The sequence below is a fragment of the Pongo abelii genome, chromosome 12 (assembly GCF_028885655.2).
Source record: "Pongo abelii isolate AG06213 chromosome 12, NHGRI_mPonAbe1-v2.0_pri, whole genome shotgun sequence".
NCBI lineage: Eukaryota > Metazoa > Chordata > Mammalia > Primates > Hominidae > Pongo > Pongo abelii.
In genome coordinates, this window is record NC_071997.2 from 84,327,384 (window position 1) to 84,350,488 (window position 23,105).

Consider the following 23,105-nt stretch of genomic DNA (forward strand, 5'->3'; position numbering starts at 1 on the left):
AATGGAGTTTCACTCTTGTCCCTCAGGCTAGAGTGCAATGGCACGATCTCGGTTCACTGCAACCTCTGCCTCCTGGGTTCAAGGGATTCTCCTGCCTCAGCTTCCAAAGTAGTTGGGATTACAGGCATCCTCTACCATGCCCAGCTAATTTTGTATTTTTAGTAGAGAAGGGGTTTCACTATGTTGGTTACGCTAGTTTTGAACTCCTGACCTCAGGTGATCCATCTACCTTGGCCTCCTGCAGTGTTGGGATTACAGGCATAAGCCACTGCGCCCTGTCCCCTCATACTTTATTATCAGTTTGGCTACATCTCGAATTCAAGGGTCAGAGTATTTTGCCTAAAAACTTCTAGTCTTTCATTGTTGCTGATGAGAAGTTAGATGCCAGTGTGAGTCTTGTTCATTTTGTAGGTAGCCTATTCTCCCCAACCCTAGACACTTTTAGAATTTTCTCTTTATCTTTGGTGTTATGAAATTTCATAACTAAGTCTAAATTTTTATAGTTTTTTCACTTATTATATAAATTTTCTTTTATTTTTCCTTTTTTGATTTCTACTCCTCGTTTTTAAAAATATTGTCTCTTTCTGGAACTCCTGTTAGATGTTGAAACTCCTAGATTGATCCTCTACACATACATCTTATTTTAAATATTTTATATATTTCTTTTTGTTCCTTTTAATTCTATCATCTGTGAGAATTCCATATCTTTATCTTCCAAACTTTCTACTGAATTATTCATTTTAACAATGTTAATTCTATTTTTTAAGACACTTCTTGTTCTTTGTTTATTTTTAATAGCATTCTTGATTTCTATATATTCCACCTTCTCAAAACCCTCTGGGGGAACTGCTCTAGTTACTATTGCTGCATAACGAGCTATCCCCAAGCAACCATATTATACAACTCACAGATTCTGTGAGTCAAGGATTTGGAGGAGGGTGGACTGCTTCTGCTCTGGCACATGTGAGGCGTCTGCTGGGAAGACTCAAAGACCCAATGTGATTCCATGGCAGGGGCCTAGAATCATCTAGAGGCTTCTTCACTCACATATCTGGTGTCTGAGCTGGAGCACTGCTATCGTCCAAATGTTAGTGTCCCCCCAAAATTCATATACTGAAACATAATCCCTATTGTGTTGGTATTAAGAGGTGGGGCCTTTGGGAGGTAATTAGGTCACAAGAATGCCCCCCTCATGAATAAGATCAGATTAGTGCCCTTATAAAAGGGGCCTGAGGGAGCTTGTTTGCCCCTTCTACCATGTGAGGACACTTAGAATGCACCGTTTATATGGAACGATGCCTCACCATACACCAATCTGCTGGTACCTTGATTTTTAACTTTCCTTCCCCTAGAACCATGAACAATAAATTTCTGTTGTTTATAAATTACCTGGCCTAAGGTATTTTGCTATAGCAATTGAACCAACTAACACAGTTGTTAACAGGAGCACCAGCACATGGCCTCTCCACGTGGTCTGGGCTTCCCTCAACACATTGTGGCCCCAGAGTAGCAAATCTTATACATGGTGGTGCAGGGTTCCACAAGCAAGTTCTATAGTTTGAATATTTGACCCTTCAAACCTCATGTTAGAATTTGGTCCCCAGTGTTGGTGGTGGGGTCTAGTGGGAGGTGTTTGGGCCATGGGGCAGATCCCTCATGGAATATATTAATACCCTCCCTGAGCTGAGGGTGTGAGTTCTCATTCTGTTAGTTTGCATAAGAGTTGGTTGTTTAAAAGAGCCTCTCTTTCCTTCCTGATCTCTGCACATGGCAGCCCCCCTTTCCCTTTCTTAATGAACGAAAGCAACTTGAGGCCCTCACCAAATGCAGGTACTGGTGCTATGCTTCTTGTAAAGCTTGCAGAACCATGAGCCAAAAAAACTCTTTTTATTAAATAAATTACAAGCCTAAGGTATTTCTTTATAGCACCACAAATGAACGAAGCAACTTGGTACTGGGGAGTGGGGTGTTGCTATAAAGATACCCAAAAACATGGAAGGAGTTTTGGAACTGGGTAATGGGCAGAGGTTGGAAGAGTTTGGAGGGCAAGAAGGCAAAAAGACAAAGCAAAATCGGAAACTTCTTAAAGATTGATGAAGAGGCTGTGACCAAAATGCTGATAGAAATACAGACAGTAAAGGCCATGCTGATGAGGTCACAGATGGAAATGAAGAACTTATTAGAAACTGGAGCAATTGTCACCCTTGTTACACTGTAGCAAAGAACTTGATTGTGTGTCCAGGTCCTAGGGCTTCGTGGAAGGCCAGACTTAAGAGTCATGATCTAGGGTATCTGGTGGAAAAAATGTCTTTTTTTTTTTTTTGAGACGAAGTTTTGCTCTTGTTGCCCAGGCTGGAATGCAATGGCACAATCTCGGCTCACCGCAACCTCTGTCTCCCAGGTTCAAGCAATTCTCCTGTCTCAGCCTCCCAAGTAGCTGGGATTACAGGCATGCACCACCACGCCCGGCTAATTTTGTATTTTTAGTAGAGATGGGGTTTCTCTATGTTGAGGCTGGTCTCGAACTCCTGACCTCAGGTGATCCGCCCACCTCGGCCTCCCAAAGTGCTGGGATTACAGGCGTGAGCCACCACACCCGGCCTCTGGTGGAAAAAATTTCTAAGCTGCAAAGCATTCAAGTGGCATGACGGCTTTTAACAGCTTGTGATCAGATACAATAGCAAAAGAATGACCTAAACGTGGAATTTATAATTAAAAAGGAATCAGAATATAAAAATCTGGAAAGTTCACAGCCTAGCCATGTGTTAGAGAAGAAAATAGTGTTTTCAGGTGAGGAATCTTAGGGTGCTGTGGAACAACAACTTGATAAAGAGATTAGCGTGACTAAAAAGGAGCCATGTGCTAATACACTTGGTTTTGTGTTTTGTGTGTGTATGTCCTTTTTTTTTTTTTTTTTCCTTTCTGTGGAGAATAAGGTCTCGCTACAGTGCCAGGGCAGGTCTCAAACACCTGGGCTCAAACTGTCCTCCCACCGCTACCTCCCTAAGAACTGGGATTACAGGCATGAGCCACTGCACCCAGCAACCAGGTGCTAATAATCTAGACAATGGGGAAAAGGCTCCTAAGGCATTTCAGAAATCTTCAGTGCTGCCCCTCCCATCATATCCCAGAGGCCTCAGAGGACAGACTGGTTTTGGGAGCCAGGCCTGGGACACCATTGTCCTGTGGTGCCACCTCAAGATGCTGCTCCTCACATCCAGCTGCTCTGACTGTAGCAGCACAGGCTGAAATGGCCCCAGATACTGCTCCGGCCACCGCCCTGGAGAGCACAAACCTTAAGGCTTGACATCTTCTATGTGGTGTTAAGTCTGCAAATATGCAGAATGCAAAACTAATGAAGGTGTAGCGGCTGCGACCTAGATTTTAGAGATGTGTTGGAAAGCCTGAGTGCCAAGGCAGAAGACTGCCACAGGGGTGGAGCCACTGGAGAGAGCCTCTACTAGTGCATTGTCTGGTGGAGCTGTGGTAGCAGGGCCACTGCCCTGGAGACCCCAGAATTATAGAGCCACTGGCAGCATGCCACTTCATCCTGGAAAAAGCCACAGGCATTCAACTCCAACCTGTGAGAGCAACCATGTGGGCTATGCCCAGCAAGGCCATGGGATGTGGCTGCATAAGGCTTCGGGAACCCATCCCTCACACCAGTGTGTGTCCGGAATTGGTGGGTTCTTGGTCTCACTGACTTCAGGAATGAAGCCGCAGGCCCTCGCGGTGAGTGTTACAGCTCTTAAGGTGGCATGTCTGGAGTTTGTTCCTTCTGATGTTCGGATGTGTTCGGAGTTTCTTCCTTCTGGGGGGTTCGTGGTCTCGCTGGCTCAGGAGTGAAACTGCAGACCTTCGCGGTGAGTGTTACACCTCTTAAGGCAGCGCGTCTGGAGTTGTTCCCCCCTCCTGGTGGGCTCGTGGTCTCGCTGGCTTCAGGAGTGAAGCTACAGACCTTGGCAGTGAGTGTTACACTCATAAAAGCAGTGTGGACCCAAAGAGTGAGCAGTAGCAAGATTTATTGCAAAGAGCGAAAGAACAAAGCCTCCACGGTGTGGAAGGGGACCGGAGCAGGTTGCCACTGCTGGCTCCCGCAGCCTCTTTTATTCTCTTATCTGGCCCCACCCACATCCTGCTGATTGGTAGAGCCCAGTGGTCTGTTTTGACAGGGCGCTGATTGGTGCGTTTATAATCCCTAAGCTAGACACAAAGGTTCTCCACCGTCCCCACCAGATTAGCTAGATACAGAGTGTGGACACAAAGGTTATCCAAGGCCCCACCAGAATAGCTAGATACAGAGTGTCGACTGGTGCATTCACAAACCCTGAGCTAGACACAGGGTGCTGATTGGTGTGTTTACAAACCTTGAGGTAGATACAGAGTGCCCATTGGTGTATTTACAATCCCTGAGCTAGACATAAAGGTTCCCCAAGGCCCCACCAGAGTAGCTAGATACAGAGTGTCAACTGGTGCATTCACAAACCCTGAGCTAGACACAGGGTGCTGACTGGTGTGTTTACAAACCTTGAGGTAGATACAGAGTGCCGATTGGTGTATTTACAATCCCTGAGCTAGACATAAAGGTTCTCCACTTCCCCACCAGACTCAGGAGCCCAGCTGGCTTCACCCAGTGGATCCTGCACGGGGGCTGCAGGTGGAGCTGCCTGCCAGTCCCGCGCCATGCGCCCGCACTCCTCAGCCCTTGGGTGGTCGATGGGACTGGGTGCCGTGGAGCAGGGGGCGGCGCTCATCGGGGAGGCTCCGGCCGCACAGGAGCCCATGGAGGGGGTGGGAGGCTCAGGCATGGCGGGCTGCAGGTCCCAAGCCCTGCCCCGCGGGAAGGCAGCTAAGGCCCGGTGAGAAATCGAGCGCAGCACCGGTGGGCTGGCACTGCTGGGGGACCCAGTACACCCTCCGCAGCCGCTGGCCTGGGTGCTAAGCCCCTCATTGCCCGGGGCCAGCAGGGCCGGCCGGCTGCTCCAAGTGTGGAGCCCGCCAAGCCCATGCCCACCGCAACTCCAGCTGCCCCGCAAGCACCGCACGCAGCCCCCGTTCCCACTCGCGCCTCTCCCTCCACACCTCCCTGCAAGCTGAGGGAGCCGGCTTTGGCCTTGGCCAGCCCAGAAAGGGGCTCCCACAGTGCAGCGGGGGGCTGAAGGGCTCCTCAAGTGCCGCCAAAGTGGGAGCCCAGGCAGAGGAGGCGCAGAGAGCGAGCGAGGGCTGTGAGGACTGCCAGCAGGCTGTCACCTCTCAGGTGTACTCAGGATGCAGGATATGGAGTCAAAGATTATTCTGGAACTTTAAGGTTTAATATCTGCCCTGCTGCATTGCAGATTTGTGTGGGGGCTTATTAGCCCTTTCTTTTGGCTGATATCTCCCTTTTGGAATGGAAATGTTTACTCAATGCCTGTACCTCCATTGTATCTTGGCTGCAAATAACTTGTTCAACTTCACACACTTATAGCTGGAAGGAACTTGCCTTGAGTCTCAGATAAGACTTTGGACTTTTGAGTTAACGCTGGAACAGGTTGAGACTTTGGGGAACTATTGGGATGAAATTATTGTATTTTGTATGTGATAAGGACATGAAATTTGGGGGGATCAGGAGTGGAATGCTATGGTTTGGATACACTTCAAACATCATGTTGAAATTTGATCATCAGTGTTGGAAGTGTGACCTAGTGGGAGATGTTTGGGTCATGGGGGCAGGTCCTCATAAATAGATTAATGCCCTCTCTGGAGGAGAAATGAGTGAGTTCTCACTCTGTTATTTCCAACAATAGCTGGTTGTTTAAAAGAGCTTGGCCAGGAATGGTGGCTTACACCTGTAGTCCTAGCTACTTGGGAGGCTGAGGCAGGAGGATCACTTGAGCCCAGGAGTCGGAGGATGCAAAGAGATATGATCACTACAGCCTGGGCAACAGAGCAAGACCCCATCTCTTAAAAATAAATAAATAAGCCTGGTCCCTGCTTCCTCTCTCACTATGTGATCTTTGCACATGCCAGCTCCCCTTTCCCATCCACCATGAGTAGAAGCAGTCTGAAACCCTCACCAGAAGCAGATGCTGATGCCATGCTTCTTGTACAGCCTGTGGAACTCTGAGCCAAATAAACCTTTTTCTTAAAAAATATTACCTAGCCTCAGATATTCCTTTATAGCAACACAAACTGACTAAGACAGCAAGTGTCCCACAAGAACCAAATAGATGCTGTATGCCTTTTTCTGACCTAGCTTCAGAAGGCATGCAATGTCAACTTCACTGTGTTGGTTACAGATGAGTCATTAATGTTGGCCCAGATTTAAGAAGAGACATAGATTCTGCTTTTCAATGGGAAGAATGTGAAAAATTTGTAGACATGTTTTAAAACAGTCACAAAGACCACATGGTTTTTGTTTGTTTGTATTTTGTATTTGTTTTGTATTTGTTGCTGTTGATGTTTTTAAGGTCTGTTGTTCTCCAGATTCTGTTTTCCTGTTTGGGTATGTCTTTCATGTTGCAGATTTGCCTCAATTATATTGTGATTCTCTTTTCACTCATATTTAAGGAAAAGGCAATAACAAAACTATGAGTGGGGAAGGCTTATCAAGGGGGTAGCTTTTGCTTTGGGGTATGGTTGAGATCTAGGCATTACCCGGAGAACATTGAATGCCAGAAGGAGGAAGAGTTTGCTCTGAACAACCAACACACACTCAAGTTTCCTTGATACTTTATTCACTTTCTTTAAAGAAAAGCTGTCTGATAATTTTTGCCTGGAATATAGATCCCTGCCATAAATTATTGAACTTGCAGTGAATAAGGAAGGGAGTAGAGGAAACCTACTACTTGGCAAACTGACTTTCAATTAATCTCTACTTTTCACTGTATAGTCTACCTGCCAATCCCAGAACATCTCAGAAATTCCACAAGGCAGAGCAGCACCCTTTGTAGCAGCAATCTCCATCCACATCAGGACTGCAGTAGCCTCTGCTTGGCTTCAATAGGCAGTATCCTTGTACCCACTTCCCATGCGCCAGTAACTTGCTGAGCAATGTCATCTGCTGTTGACCTGCTTCCCCTTCTCTTGGTCCTTGTTTGCTGTTGTGAAATTGTCTCCTCCTCCTCCTCTTCCTCCTCCTTCTCCTCCTTCTCCTCCTCCTCCTCCTCCTCCTCCTCCTTTCCCTCCTCTCTTTCGGCTTTTCGTTTTCCTTCTTCTTTGATAAACTCATTTTAATGGGTTGTCCTGTTGTAAGGAGAAAGAAGTCTGTGCTCAGAGCTCCATTTTGAAGCAGAAGTCAGTGGAAGATTTCTGAATGAATTTTGTATTGAACCATTAGAGCATTCATATCAAATCAGAAATATGTTGAGTAACTCTAGGTTAGCAGTCTAAATCTTTCCCTCCCTCCCTCCCTCCTTCCTTCCTTCCAATGTTTGTTTGCATTTAATGAGCATTTACTATGCACCAGTCTTGAGCTAAACATTGAATTTACATTATCTTAATTATCACAAAAATTTCTACTAACTCTACTATGTTGTTACTATTTTCTAAATTTTACCAGTATTGAAACTGTAGCTCAGGGAGATTGTTACTTGCTCAAGGTCATATAACTAGTAATGGCCCAAACTTCAGTTAGAACAAAGATCTAATCCAGAATCAAGACTTCTGACCATTCTGCTCTACTCATTTATAATTGTTTAATATTAATACTCATTTTCACTGTAGTAAAATATACGTAACAAAATTTATCATTTTAACCTTTTTTTTTTTTTTTTGAGATAGAATCTCTCTCTGTCACCCCAGCTGGAGTGCAGTGGCACAATCACAGCTCACTGCAGGTTCAAACTCCTGAACACAAGCAGTCCTCCCACCTCAGCTTCCTGAGTACCTGGGACTACAGGCACATGCTACCACACTTGGCTAAGTTTTTGATTATTTGTAGAGATGGGGTCTCCCTATGTTGCCCAGGCTGGTCTCGAACTCCTAGGCTCAAGCAATCCTCCCCCCTCAGCCTCCCAAAGTGCTGGGATTACAGTTATCAGATATCATGCCTGGCCTCATTTTAACCATGTTTAAGTGTGCAGTTCAGTAGCATTAAGCACATTGACATTGTTGTGCAACCATCACTACTATCCATCTACAGAAATTTTTCATCTTTCCAAAATGAAGTTCTGTACCCATTAAATAATAACTCCCCATTGCTCTCAGCCCTAAACCCCTGAAAATCACCATTCTACTTTCTGTCTCCATGAATTTGACTACTCTACGTACCTCATATAAGTGGAATTATACAGTATTTGTCCTTTTGTGTCTGACTTATTTCACTTAGCATAATGTCCTCAAGGTTCATCCATGTTGTAGCATGTAGAAGAATTTCATCCCATCTTAAGGCTGAATAACATTCCATTGTAAGTATATACCACATTTTATTCATTCATTTAGTCATTCATGCATTAATGAACATTTGGGTTGTTTCTGCCTTCTGGCTATTGTGACTAATAATGCCGTAGACATGGGTATATGCATATCTGCTTGAGTACTTGTTTTTCTTTTGGGGGGCATATACCCAGAAGTGGAGTTGCTAGATCATATGGTAATTCCATGTTTAATTTTTTGAGAAACCACTATACTGTTCTCCATGGCAGCGGCACCATTTTATATTCCCACCTCTGTGTTTACATAGCAAACCCCAATAACTCATCACAAGAACCAAGTTTCCAGCTCTGACACGCAAGGCTTCAGTTCTAATACTTACCCAAGACACAAACAAACAGGCAAACAAACAACAGTGGCAATAAAAAGACCCATCACCCCAGGATTGGAAATACTGTTCTTTATTTCCCTTTTCTTCTCCTGGTGCTACTGAGGAGAAAAATAGTAGGTCATCAAAGCAGGCAGGCAGAGAGGCCCTTCTCTCCTGGCAACTGTGAAGAAAAGGTGCCCTCCACTGAAAAGGGAGTTATAACTGCTGACAAAATAGTTGCTTTTGAATTGTTGTGCTTGGATTTTTGTGTAGGCAAGTGTGCAATAACCTCAAAAAACATGCAGTGGGAAGTTTCCTGTCCATCCTCATCTTCCAGACAAATTTTCTCTGCCCATAGCAACCACCAGTATTATTTCCTTATGGAACTTTCCAAGGGCATGCTATACATATGCAAGAATGCATTTATGATTTATGTTTATATACACACATATACATATATATACATTTATAAATGCACACATAAATTATATACGCAAATTTATAAATGCATATATAATTTGTAAAACTTCGAAGAGTAACTACAACACACCCACTGATTTTTTTATTTAATAGTGTATCTTGGACTTAGTATTGGCATAATACTCTTTTTCATGGGCATATTAATGTCAGCTTTTTAACGACAGACCATTTTGCTATAATAATGACATTTTATTATAATTTAATGACAGTCTTGCTATAATAAACAATGCTACAATAGAAGACCTTGTACATGCGTCTTTTCACATGTGAGTATATATTTGTGGAATACTTTTCTTTTTTTTTTTAATTGAGATGGAGTTTTACTCTTGTTGCCCAGGCTGGAGTGCAGTGGCACAATCTCAGCTCACTGCAACCTCCGTCTCCTAGTTTCAAGCAATACTCCTGCCTCAGCCTCCCAAGTAGCTGGGATTATAGGCAACTGCCACCACGCCTACCTAATTTTTTGTATTTTTAGTAGAGATGGGGTTTCGCCATGTTGGCCAGGCTGGTCTTAAACTCCTGATCTCAGGTGATCTGCCTACCTTAGCCTCCCAAAGTGCTGGGATTACAGATAAGAGCCACTGCGCCGGGTAGTGGAATACTTTTCTAGAATGCAGTAATGCATGACAGTGTCTATTTTCCACACATTAGCCAGCACAGTGTGTTGCCAACTTTTTTGTCAGTCTGATAATGAAATATGGTATCAGATTGCAGTTTTAATTTGCATTTCTTATTGTGCATTCCCAAGCGTAAGAAGGCTCTTTGGGCTGTTTGTGAGGGGCAACTTAGAATTCGTGCTGCTTCTGCCCCCGGGTGTGATCCTGGTCATACACCATGTCTGCGTCTGGCCTTTGCCTTGGCCTTACCCTGTTAAGGGCCACAACACACACACCACAAGTCTAGAAAGGGAGGGAGAGGATAATGAGAAGATTCTGCCTGGGAAGAGCCCCCTTCTGAAAGGGAGAAGAATGAAAAAGGGCAATGGAAACAACGGGGCAGGGCAGGAACCCCAGGATGACAAGGCTCCATGTGGCTGCTGGAGAGGGCTGAGCCAGCTCAAGTCTAGGGGCACAGAGAGAAATGCCTAATGACATGGAGAAACAGTATAGGCCTGAAGATGCCATTTTCTAATGAAACCTCTCTGCCCAGCTGCGGATAGGCACACAAATCCTTGGCAGAGCAACAGTTCTAATCCAAGCTATCTTGGGCTATACTATAAAGGCAGGGGAGATGGAGCAGGGGAATGTGTGGGCCTGCTGGTGAGGGAAGAAAGAGTAGCTTAAGTCCTTCAAATAAATGTTTTAGGGCAGTAATTCTCTGATTTAAAAAATTTTACAGAGCAATAACATTTCAAAAAAAATTTAAAATTGGGAGGAGAAATGATAGCCAATTTTTAGTTTTGCTAAGTAAAGACAGTAATAAAGCAATTAGCATCTATAATTAACATCATTTCTTAAGAGAATGGACAAATTTTACTTTCTGAAAGATAGGAAATAATTCTCAAATAAAATGATATAGAAATAGCTGTATAGGCCGGGCGCAGCGGCTCACGCCTGTAATCCCAGCACTTTGTGGGGCCGAGGTGGGCAGATCCCAAGGTCAGGAGTTTGAGACCAGCCTGGCCAACATGGTGAAACCCGTCTCTACTAAAAATACAAAAATGAGCCAGGTGTGGTGGTGCATACCTGTAATTCCAGCTACTCAGGAGGCTGAGGCAGGAGAATCACTTGAACCTGGGAGGCAGAGGTTGCAGCGAGCCAAGATCATACCATTGCACTCCAGCCTGGGCAATAGAGTGAGACTTCATCTAAAAAAAAAAAAAAAAAAGCAAAGAAAAAAGAAAAAGAAATAGCTGTATAGAAAAACTCATTCTGTTCCCTCCTTTTGTTTCCAATGGGTGAAAATTTTATTAGGCTGGCCTGAATTTAAGGGCTGATGCCTGGGAAACACTATTTAATAAAGTTTTATGTCAGCATTTAAAATGATTTGAATATAATATTAGTAGCAGTTGAAGTTTATTGAGCACTCACTATGATCCAGATACTGTTTTAAATGAGGCAATTGAAATGCAGAGAGTTTCAGTCACTTGCCTAAGCACCCAGCTACTAAATGGAGGGAAGAACCAGGCTTGCATCAGGCAGCCTGATTCCAAAGCTTTGACTCTTAGCCACTGCATTATACAAGTGGGCAGAGAAAGAGTCCTTTAAGCATTATTAGTTTACAACAATAAAAAACATCTCTAGTAGGCCGGGCACAGTGGCTCAAGCCTGTAATCCCAGCACTTTGGGAGGCTGAGGTGGGTGGATCATCTGAGGTCGGGAGTTGGAGACCAGCCTGGCCAACATAGTGAAACCCCATCTGTACTAAAAATACAAAAAATTAGCTGGGCCTGGTGGTGGGCACCTGTAATCTGAGCTACTCGGGAGGCTGAGGTAGGAGAATCCCTTGAACTCAGGAGGCAGAGGTTGCAGTGAGCCGAGATTGCGCCATTGTACTCTAGCCTGGGCAGCAAGAGCAAAACTCTGTCTCAAAAAAACAAACAAAAAACTCTAGTGATTTCTTAAGTTGTTTTTGGTAAAATATTACACATACCCAGAAAGGTACAAAAAATGTAAATTATATAATGATGAATAATCATAAAGTGAATGTATTCGTCTGCCCAGGCTGCCATATAAAATACCACAGAGTAGGTAGCTTAAATAACAGATATTTATTTCTTGAATTTCTGGAGGCTGAGAAGTCCAAGATCAAGGTGCTGGCCAACTTGGCTTCTGGTGGGGGTTCTCTTCTTGGCTTGCAGACAGCCACCCTCTTGCTGTGTCCCCATATGGTAAAGAGATAGAGGGAGATCTCTTTTTCCTCTTATAAGGCCAGTTCTGTTAAATTAGGGCCCTGTCCTTATGACCTCATTTAACTTTAATTACCTTCTAAAGACCCTGTCTCCAAATACAGTCACAACATATGGATTTAGAGGAGTTAGGGTCTCAACATGTGGATTTAGAGGAGAATTCAATTCAGTCCATAGCAGCAAATATTTATATAACCCAAGTTAAGTAATAGGGCACTGCCAGGCACAGGGTGACTACCCTAATGCTAGCCCCGCAGTGTGTTATTTCTCAATCACATCCTTCTCCCCACATGGAGGTTCCTACAGTCCTGACTTTTATGATAAGTACTTTCTTGCTTAAAAAAAAAAAACAAAAAAAAAAAACTTTTTATACAACAGAACATTCTTCAGCCTTAAAAAGGAAGTACATTTGGGCACATGCTACAACTTGGAGGAACCTTGAAGACATTACGCTAAATGAAATAAATCAGTCACAAAAGGACAAATACTGCATAATTCCATTTATATGAGGTTTCTGGAGTAGTCACATTCATAGAGACAGAAAGTAGAATAGTGGTTGCCTGGATCTGAGAGGAGGGGGAATGGGGAATTGCTTAATGGGTATAGAGTTCCAGTTTTGCAAGATAAAAAAAGTTGTGAAGATTGGTTGCCCAACGTATTGTAGGAGTTTTTCCACACCTCCCATTGGTTCTTAGTTGGAATGGACCCCTGCTAAAAAAGACAGATGAAGAAGAGAAAAACAAACAGATATTTATTAACATGTATATTTTACATATACATGTGGCACACCAAGGGAATGAGTAGTTCTTAAAGAGGTGGCTTTGAATTCCAGCTTATATTATAGCATCTACAACAAAGAACAGTACATTTAATTTAATTTATTTATTTATTTCTTTATTTATTTTGAGATGGCATCTTGCTCTGTCACCCAGGCTGGAGTGCAGTGGTGTGATCCCGGCTTACTACAACCTCCACCTCCTGGGGTTCAAGCGATTCTCCTGCCTCAGCCTCCCAAGTAGCTTGGATTACAGGTGTGCACCACCACGCCCAGCTAATTTTGAATTTTTAGAAAGAGACAGGGTCTCACCATGTCAGTCAGGCTGGTCTCAAACTCCTGACCTCAAGTGATCCACCGGCTTTGGCCTCCCAAAGTGCTGGGATTACAGGCGTAAGCCACCATGCTCAGCCAAAGAACAGCAGGTTTTTAGATAAGTGACAAGACAAAGGAAAAGAACTTTGAGTTTCTATAGGCAGCAACATGGGAAGAAGGCAAATAAATAGCAGATAAAGGCAAGTTAGGAAAGCTTGCTAATGTTGATTCCTCTGGTATCATCTCCAGGCTGATGAGGGTATAAAGTTGTCTTCAGTGTTAACCTTTGCTCTCCCTGGTAGAGAAGGAGCCAGGATGCCCTTTGTCTTTTCTAAATCTAAGTCCTGCTTTCAGATAGATAGAGGGAGGGCAGAGAGCTTTCCTGCACCCGCTTTTTCGTGATTGTCTTCAGCTCAACAATTCTTCATATTTTGAGGTGGTGTACTTAACACTCCTGAATTGTACACTTAAAAATTGTCAAGATCGTAAATGTTGTGTTATGTGTATTTTACCACAAGTAAAAATAAAAAATTTAAAAACAAATAAGAAACAAAACAACAAAAATTTTATAGCTCCCACTAATTTTGATGCAAGTTAGGACTCTAGGTTTGAATAATAATTATGAAAAAGTTGCAGCTAGCTATTATTGCACATTTACTTAGGTACAGTGTTGCAGGATGTCAGGGACCCCAAATGGAAGGACCAGCTGAAGCCATGGCAGAAGAACGTGGATTGTGAAGATTTCATGGACATTTATTAGTTCCCAAAATTAATACTTTTATAATTTCCTGTGCCTGTCTTTACTTTAATCTCTTAATCCTGTCAGCTGAGGAGGATGTATATCGCCTCAGGACCCTGTAATAATTGCATTAACTGCACAAATTGTACAGCATGTGTGTTTGAGCAATATGAAATCTGGGCACCTTGAAAAAAAGAATAGGATAACAGCAATGTTTAGGAAACAAGAGAGATAACCTTAAACTCTGACCACCGGTGAGCCGGGCGGAGCAGAGCCATGTTTCTCTTCTTTTAAAAGCAAATGAGAGAAATATCGCTGAATTCTTTTTCTCAGCAAGGAACATCCCTGAGAAAGAGAATGCACACCTGGGGGTGGGACTCTGAACTGGCCCCTTTGGGCGTTCTGCAGGGGTAAAATAGACCCCAGTCTCCCATAGCGCTCCCAGGCTTATTAGGAAGAGGAAATTCCCACCTAATAAATTTTGGTCAGATAGTTGCTCTCAAAACCCTGTCTCCTGATAAGATTTTATCAATGACAATGGTGCCCGAAACTTCATTAGCCATTTTAATTTCGTCCAGGTCCTGTGGTCCTGTGATCTCGCCTTGCCTCCATTTGCCTTGTGATATTCTATTACCTTGTAAAGTACTTGATGTCTGTGACCCACACCTATTTGCACACTCCCTCCCCTTTTGAAACTCCCTAATAAAAAACTTGCTGGTTTTTGCAGCTTGTGGGGCATCACGGAACCTACCAACATGTGATGTCTCCCCCAGATGCCCGGCTTTAAAATTTCTCTCTTTTGTACTCTGTCCCTTTATTTCTCAAGCTGGCCGATGCTTAGGGAAAACATAAAAGAACCTACGTGAATATCGGGGCAGGTTCCCCAATAGTACAGTATCTCATTCAATTCTTAAAAACTCCCTGAGGTAGGTATTATCAACCCCATTTTATAGATGAAATCATCACAGATGTGCCAGGCCACCAAATGGTCTCCTCATACTTTCAGATGGCTTGCTGCTCTGGGTGGCAATAGGGAGCAGAAGAAAGAGGGCTGGATTAGTAATTAGGAGATTGTGACCTTGAGGATGTCCCTTAAATTCAATCCCTCTGATCCAGTCCCTCTGGATCAGAGATTCTTCTGTGCTCTGAGGAATCTTAGGGGTTTCAATAGAGACTCTCCCATTCCCACCCAAAAAGCTGCCTTGATGTGGGGTAGAGAGGTCAGAGGACAGCCTGCCATCCCTCCCCTCCAAACCAAAGCAGTTTACATATATCTGTTTTACATTTTGGACTTGTACCCTGGAGAACAGATTCTGCTGCTACAAAAGGTTTTGAAAAGCACTGGATTAGATGATCTCAAAGGTTTCTCTGAGCTCACACTTTCTACCTCAAATGAATCTTCTTTTACATTGCATCTCTGGAACTTGTGGATGAGCAGATTCAGCTACATAATTTGCAAGGCCCAGTGCAAAATGAAAATGCAGCACCCCTCATTCATAAAGCAGTAAAAAAGTACCATTAAAAAAACTAAAATAGGCCAAGTGCAGTGGCTCATGCCTGTAATCCCAGCACTTTGGGAGGCTGAGGCAGGCGGATTACTTGAGGTCAGGAGTCTGAGACCAGGCTGGCCAACATGGTGAAACCGTATCTCTACTAAAAAAATAAAATAAAATAAAAAAATTAGCCAGATGTGGTGTGCACACCTGTAATCCCAGCTACTCAGGAGGCTGAGGCAGGAGAATCGCTTGAACCTGGGAGGTGGAGGTTGTAGTGAGCTGAGATCGTGCCACTGCACTCCACCCTGGGAGACAGAGTGAGACTGTCTCAAAAAAAAAAGACTGAAATATAAAACTTCTTCCTTTCTTCTGTGGCCTTTCTTTCCACTTGTCATGGTATTTTATTTGCTGTTTAATGTCATCTAAGTAAAGGGAAAGTAGAATTTTCAATTATGAACATAAAATTTACCATTCATCTTCAGAGTGTACAATAACAGTTACAAATGCAAATAAATATAAGAGCATTTAACTTATATGCAGAATCACTAAAGTTACACAATTCGTATTTTATAGTTTGTACATGCATATATATTTTATTCTTAACCAAAACAGTGGAGGCTGCACAAAACTACTTCAAGTGTCTTTACTTCATATATTGATATGAACACATTCCACCAACACTCTCTTCCTTCGACTTACTGATGATAATTAAGAAAAGACTGAAAGAGAAAGGAACTATTGGTTGCCTTATCTTTCCTTTTCTTTCTATGTCATCATTTTCAGCATATGCAGTTAGCTAATTCAGGAAAGCAACAAGAGTTAGAAGGGATATGATAACGTTCCTTGGTCATTGGTGTTTCTTTGACAACCATTTCCTTCTTTCTAAGTTTAATGCAACTGCTGGAACCCCTTGGAGCTGTCAGCACCACTGCTTACTCAGTGGTAGACTCAGTGGTAGACAAAACTTACCTTGTACTTGCTGTGAGCTCCCACACATTAAGGGTCCACTAGAATTCTGTGATCATGAGATGTGAATGCTATATGAAAATGGCATGGTAAGGAACAGCAGAGGAGATGCATATTGTGTGTATCTCCACTGTTCATGCACATGCACCATTGGACTTCATTTACAGAACATGGGTTCAAAGATAAGATGATTAAGAATTTTAAAACAGCAACAGCAAACATTAAACCCCAATTGTGGGGCCCTTCTAAACAAAGATCACACACCCTGAAGCTGGTCCTATGGGTGGAGAATGGAGCATGAACATTTTGATAGGCAATTGCTTTCTTCTTTGGATGTGTCAATGCTTCAAAAAGTAGAAAAGCCTACAAAAAATGCAAATAGTTTTAGTAGGTATTACTACTGTTCACTAATACCCAGTTCTCTTCTACTTTCAGGCTCAGCTCATCATGAAGAATGTCCATGTGACTTTGGTTAATAAAATGTGAGTAAAGTTATATATGTCTCTTCTGCACAGAAGCACTTAAGAGCTGGTGTATAATTATCTCCTTTTCCTCCACCACAGTGACTAACAATATGCAGATGGTGGGGTCTCCATCAGACTAGGTTCCTGAGTGAGAAAAATGTGAAACACAACCCCCCACCTTACCACCTACCTGGAGTGGACATGCAGTAAAAGCAGAAAATAAAATTTTTTTTTTAAAGATTAGGGGGTTATTTGCTATTGCCTAAATTAGTACAGTGTTATTACTGCTTTTGTTCTCAGGAATGTAGCATTTATAATGATACCACGGCTTTAAATTATCCTTAGAATAACCATAAAACATGTATTTTAAAAAACAAAATCCGTAACTTTTTTTTAAAGGCGACTCTGTTTTTCTTGAAATAGTAGAAGCACCTTTGGTAAATTTCGTGGGTGTTTGTGGAATGTTGAATCATGATTAATTTTCATTTGTGTGTTGTTTGAAGGGTAAAACACAAGGATCAAGTTTTGAAGGTGGAACCGAATTTTCCTTTGTACACAGGAATCTCCACTGATATCCCAGAGTCACTGTAATATCCTAGAATCTATAATTCATGCTATTGGGCAAGGCCTTTTCCTTTTAGCAAACCTGATGAATAGAAAGTAGAATAATTCTGCTGTTTATTTTCCCTTGACTCATTTCCAGTAGTGAAGTAATCAGAAGTATTTGTCTCAAAGAAGATACAAAGAAAAACAAAAGACCTGGATGACCTAGTCTATTTACTACACACACACACACACACACACACACACACACACACGCATGCACGCACGCACACACACAATACATATACAACTCTGTATACCTGAAATTCTCTCAAAGAAGTCACATATATGGTGATTTCACAATTCATATCAAGCTCCTCCTCTTTCTCTGGTCTCTGGAAGGAAACAGACTTCATCAATGAAGAGGGCTATTTATAAGAAGGAAAGAATATGGAAAACTTGTTTGAAAAGCAGTCATGAAGTCTGGCATCAGAGATATTTGATGGATTCTTTTGTACTCAAAATTAATGCTCTGAGGAGAGGAAAAGCCAATGAATGCAAAGGTCTGAGCATCAAATAAACAATTCTCTTGTTTGGTCTTGATATTTGATGTCAGATAACTTTCAATGAACTAAGCCTCTAATTTCTTTCTTAGAGCAAATAAAAAATCTGTTCTCTATAGACTTTAACAGATGGAAAAGAAATATACTGAGTTATGTAAAATGCTGACTCTAAAATCCAGTTATTCAAAGGCTCATAGAATTTCAAGTACAATTCCTACGTTTTGCGATACCTGATCATTGGCATTTACAGACTTAATGTTTTCTGCCTCAACTATCTTTGGGTGATCTTGAAGTTTCATTTAAGGTAAAACCTTATCATTTTGTGAGAGCACAAATTTGAATAAATTGTCATAATTTGGGGTATCCAGTCACTATAGAAATCCAGAAGGTATGCCTAGCCCAATGCCTTGCAGCCTCACTTCAATGTAATCTTGCTGTTCTCCATCAGTTGCATTTGTCGTATACAAATGCAAAGGTATACAAATTCTCTTTTGTTTTACAAAGGGTCCTGCAAAGAAAGACAACATCCAGTCCTAATGTTGTTGAAGAAAAGGTGAAAAATCTAAGAAAGTGATTGTTTTAGCCAGACAATAACTCTGGGATAAAGCCCATTGTCAAATTCTCCCTTGTTTGAGGCTGATGACGTAGTAAGTTTCCCATATATGCTCTGAAGAAACAAAAAGAAAGAAGAAAAAGATTTATGAAACTGTTTTAGTAATTTTGGAGGCTAGGGCACAGCTACTTTTCAAGTGAGAAATAAAACTTCAGCAACATACAAAAAGCCTTTAACTGGTAGTTGAGGAAATGAACTGGAAATAATCTCTTTTCTCAGAAGTGGGACTTAGAAGAAGGTCTGTACAAAATGCCTAGGAAGCAATAGGCAATATAACTTCTACTGCTGCATTGAAGTACCAAAAGTAAAAGTTGGTTTAATAATCTGCAAAATATAATGGTAAGACGGAGGTGGCTTCAGTTAACCTTCATCTCAAGCTGAAGAAATCCATACAGTAAACATGCCCTAGCATATAAAAAAGTGTTAAATTCACAAGTACTCTGTCTACTTTTTAGGCTGCCAAAGTAATTCAAAGATAATTACTTTGTTTGAGAAATACATTTAGTGTTATCTTTATGCTAGGAAATGGATAAACTTGCAAAGGAGACAAAAGACAGTTGTCAGTCATGGTTTTTTTGTTTTTTGTTTTTTGTTTTAGTTAATACTTAACAATTACACATATGTAGGGAATAAGTGCGATATTTTGATACATGCATACAATGTGTAATGATCAAATCAGGGTAATTAGAATATCCATCATGCAGACATTTATCATTTATTTGTGTGGGGAACATTTTAAATCTTTTCTTCTAGCTATGTTGAAATACACAATAACTTTTTGTCTATTCACACTACTGTGCTGTCGAAAACAAGAACTTCTTATCTAACTTAGAACACATCTAACTGTACATTTGTACCCATTAATCAAGCTTTCTTCACCTCCTTCTCTTTTCAGGCTCTGGTAACCATCATTCTACTCTCTACCTTTATGAAATCAACATTTTTAGCTCCCACATAGGGGTGAGAACATGTAATATTTGTCTTTCTGTGCCTGGCTTATTTCACTTAATGCAATGACCTCCAGTTCCATTTGTCTTGCTGCAGATGACAGGATTTTGTTATTTTTACGGCTGCATAGTATTTCATTGTGTATATATACCACATTTTCTTTATCCATTCATCTACTGATGGACATGTAGGCTGATACCATAACTATTATTGTAAATACTGCTGCAGTAAACATGGGGGCACAGGTATCCCTTGGATATACTAATTTCCTTTCCTTTGAATAAATACCCAGTAGTGGGATTGCTGGATCATATAGTAGTTCTATTTTTGCTTTTTGGAGAAACCATACTGTTTTCTTTAGTGGCAGTACTAATTTACATTACCACAAACAAGATATAAGAGTTCCCTTTTTCTGCATCTTTGCCAGCATTTTTCATTTTTTCTCGTTTTTGATGATAGCCTTTCTGACTGATGTGAGATGATATCTCATTGTGGTTTTGATTTTCATGTCACTGATGATTCGTGATGTAGAACATATTTTTTCATATACCTGTTGGCCATTTGTATGTCTAGTTTTGAGAAAAGTCTGTTCAAATCATTGGCTCACTTATTTTGTTGTTTTTAGAGACAGGGTCTCACTTTGTAACCCAGGCTGGAGTGCAGTGGTGCAATCATAGCTCACTGCAGTCTCAATTTCCTGGGCTCAAATAATCCTCCTGCCTCAGCCTCACAAGTAGCAGGGAAAGCAGACATATACCACCATGCCTGGCTAATTTAAAAAATTTTTTTGTAGAGATGGAATCTCCCTGTATTGTCCAGGTTGGTCTCAAACTCCTGGCCTCAAGCAGTCCTCCTGCCTTGGCCACCAAAAGTGTTGAGATCACAGGCATGAGCCACCACGCCCACTTTTTAATGGGATTATTTGTGTTTTTGCTATTGAGTTGTTTGACCTCCTTATATATTCTGAATGTTAGTCGCTTGTTGGACAAATAGTTTATAAATATTTTCTCCCATTCTATAGATTGTGTCTTCACTCTGTTGGTTGTTTCCTTTACTGTGCAGAAGTTTTTTAGTTTAACATGGTCCTATTTGTCTATTTTTGTTTTCATTGCCTATGCTTTTGAAGTCTTAGCCATAAAAGATTTACCTAGACCAATGTCCTAACACATTTCTCCTATGTTTATTTCTAGTAGCAGTAGAGTTTTGAATCTTATGTTTAAGTCTTTAATCCATTTTTGAGTTGATTTTTGTATACAGTGAGAGATAGGGGTCTATTTGATTTTTCTGCATATGAATATCCAGTTTTCCTAGCACCATTTAAAGAGGGTATCCTTTCCCATTGTATACTCTTGGCACCTTTGTCAAAAGTCAGTTGGCTGTAAATATGTGGATTTATTTTTGGGTTCTCTGTTTCATTTTTCATACCAATGCCATGCTATTTTGATTGTTATAGCTTTGTAGTATATCTTGAAGTCAGATAGTGTGATACCTCCAGCTTTATTCTTTTTGCTTAGTATTGTTTTTGCTATTTAGGGTGTTTTGTGGCTCCATATGAATTTTAGGATTGTTTTTTCTATTTCTGTGAAGAACATCATTGGTATTTTGATAGGGATTGCATTGAGTCTGTAGATTGCTTCAGGTAGTATGGTCATTTTAACAATATTAATTCTTCCAGTCCATGAGCAAGGGATGTTTTTCCATTTGTTTGTGTCCTCTTCAATTTCTTTCATCAATATTTTTAAATTTTCATTGTAAAGCTTTTTCACCACCTTAGTTAAATTTATTCCTAGGTAATCTTTTTAGCTGTTATAAGTGGGATTGCTTTCTTGATTTCTTTTTTCAGTTAGTTCATAATTGGAATATAGAAAGGCTACTGATTTTGTATGTTAATTTTGTATCCTGCAACTTTACTGAATTCATTTATCAGTTCTAAGAGTTTTTTGGTAGAGTCTTTAGGTTTTTCTCTATATGAGATTATGTCATTTGCAAAGAGGGCCAATTTGACTTCCTCTTTTCCAACTTGAATGTTTTTTATTTATTTTTCTTGCTTGATTGCTCTGGCTAGAATTTCCAGTACTATGTCAAATAAAAGTGGTAAACGTGGGCATTCTTATCTAGTTTCAGTTCTTAGAGGAAAGGCTTTCAGATTTTCCCCATTCAGTATGATGGTAGCTGTGGGTTGATCATATATAATCTTTATTATGTTGAAGTATGTTGATTCTATGCATGATTTGTTGAGAGTTTTTATAATGAAGGGATGTTGAATTTAATCAAATGCTTTTCTGCATCTATGGAGTGACCATATGGTTTTTGTCCCTCATTCTGTTAGCGTGATGTATCATGTTTATTGATTTGCATATGTTGAACCATCCTTGCATCCCTGGGATAAATCCCACTTAATCGTGGTGCACTATCTTTTTGATGTGTTATTGGATTCAGTTTCCTAGCATTTGGTTGGTGATTTTTGCATCTGTGTTAATTAGAGATACTGGCATGTAGTTTTCTTTCTTTTGCTGTGCCCTTGTCTGGTTTTCATATTGGAATAATGCTAGCCTCAGCAAATCGGCTGGGGAGAATTTTCTCCTGTTCAATTTTTTGGAGTAATTTGAGAAGAATCAGTGTTAGTTCTTCTTTATAACTTTTGTAGAATTCAGCAGTAAAGCCATCTGGTCCTGGGTTTTTCTTTGTTGGGAGACTTATTATTGATTCAACTTTGTTACTCATTATTGGTCTGTTCAAGTTTTCTATTTCTTCTTGGCTCATTCTTGATAGGTTGTATGTGTCCAGGGATTTATCCATTTCCTCTAAGTCTTCCAATTTGTTAGTACAGAGTTTTTCATATTACTTTTTAAAGATCATTTGTATTTCTGTGGAATCAATTGTGATTTCTTCTTATTCATTTCTGACTTTATTTATTTGGATCTTATCTCTTTTTTCTTGGTTAGTCTAGCTAGCAGTTTACCAATTTTATTTATCTTTTCCAAAAAGTCACTCTTCATTGCATTGATTCTGTGTATTTTTAGGCTCTATTTTATTTAGTTTTGCTCTGGTCTTTATTATTTCTTTCCTTCTACTAATTTTGTGTTTGGTCTGTTTTTACTATTCAGGTTTCTTAAGGTGCATCGTTAGGTTGTTTATTTGAAATCTTTCCACTTTTTTGATATAGGCATTTGTTATCGTAAACTTCCCTTTCAGCACTGTTTTTGCTGTATCTTGTAGATTTTGGTGTGTTGTGTTTCTATTTTTATATTTTCACAGAATGTTTAAAGTTCCTTCTTAATTCCTTTATTGACCCAGTGGTGTTTCAGGAGCATGTTACCTAATTTGTATGTATTTGTACAGTTTCAAAGTTCTTCTTGTTATGGATTTCTAGTTTTAGAAATTGTGATCTGAGAAGATACCTTATATAATTTTGATTTTTAAAAATTTGTTAAGACTTGTTTTGTAGTCTAACAAATGGTCTACACTAAAGAATGTTTCATGTGCTGATGAGGGGAATGTTTATTCTATAGCTATTGGATAAAATGTTCCATAAATGTCTGTAAGATCTATTTGGTCTACAGTGCAGATTAAATTCAATGTTTCTTTGTTGATTTTCTGTCTAGATGATCTGTCCAATGCTGAAAATGGGTT

At 40.8% G+C, this 23,105-nt stretch overlaps 2 long non-coding RNA genes across 4 annotated transcripts in view; one reads left to right on the forward strand and one right to left on the reverse strand.

Annotated features, from left to right (window-relative positions):
• Positions 1–23,105, forward strand: part of LOC129057709 (uncharacterized) — a 96,826-nt gene that overhangs the window by 22,849 nt on the left and 50,872 nt on the right. For all 3 annotated transcript variants that reach the window (XR_010136297.1, XR_010136298.1, XR_008522431.2), the window contains exon 2: positions 16,777–16,823. This is a non-coding gene — a long non-coding RNA (uncharacterized LOC129057709). The remainder of the gene's footprint in view (positions 1–16,776; positions 16,824–23,105) is intronic.
• Positions 6,696–17,743, reverse strand: LOC129057710 (uncharacterized). Its single transcript, XR_008522433.1, has 3 exons — positions 17,669–17,743; positions 16,606–16,704; positions 6,696–7,224 (listed from the first exon to the last, which is right to left on the reverse strand). It is a non-coding gene; the product is annotated as an uncharacterized LOC129057710 (long non-coding RNA).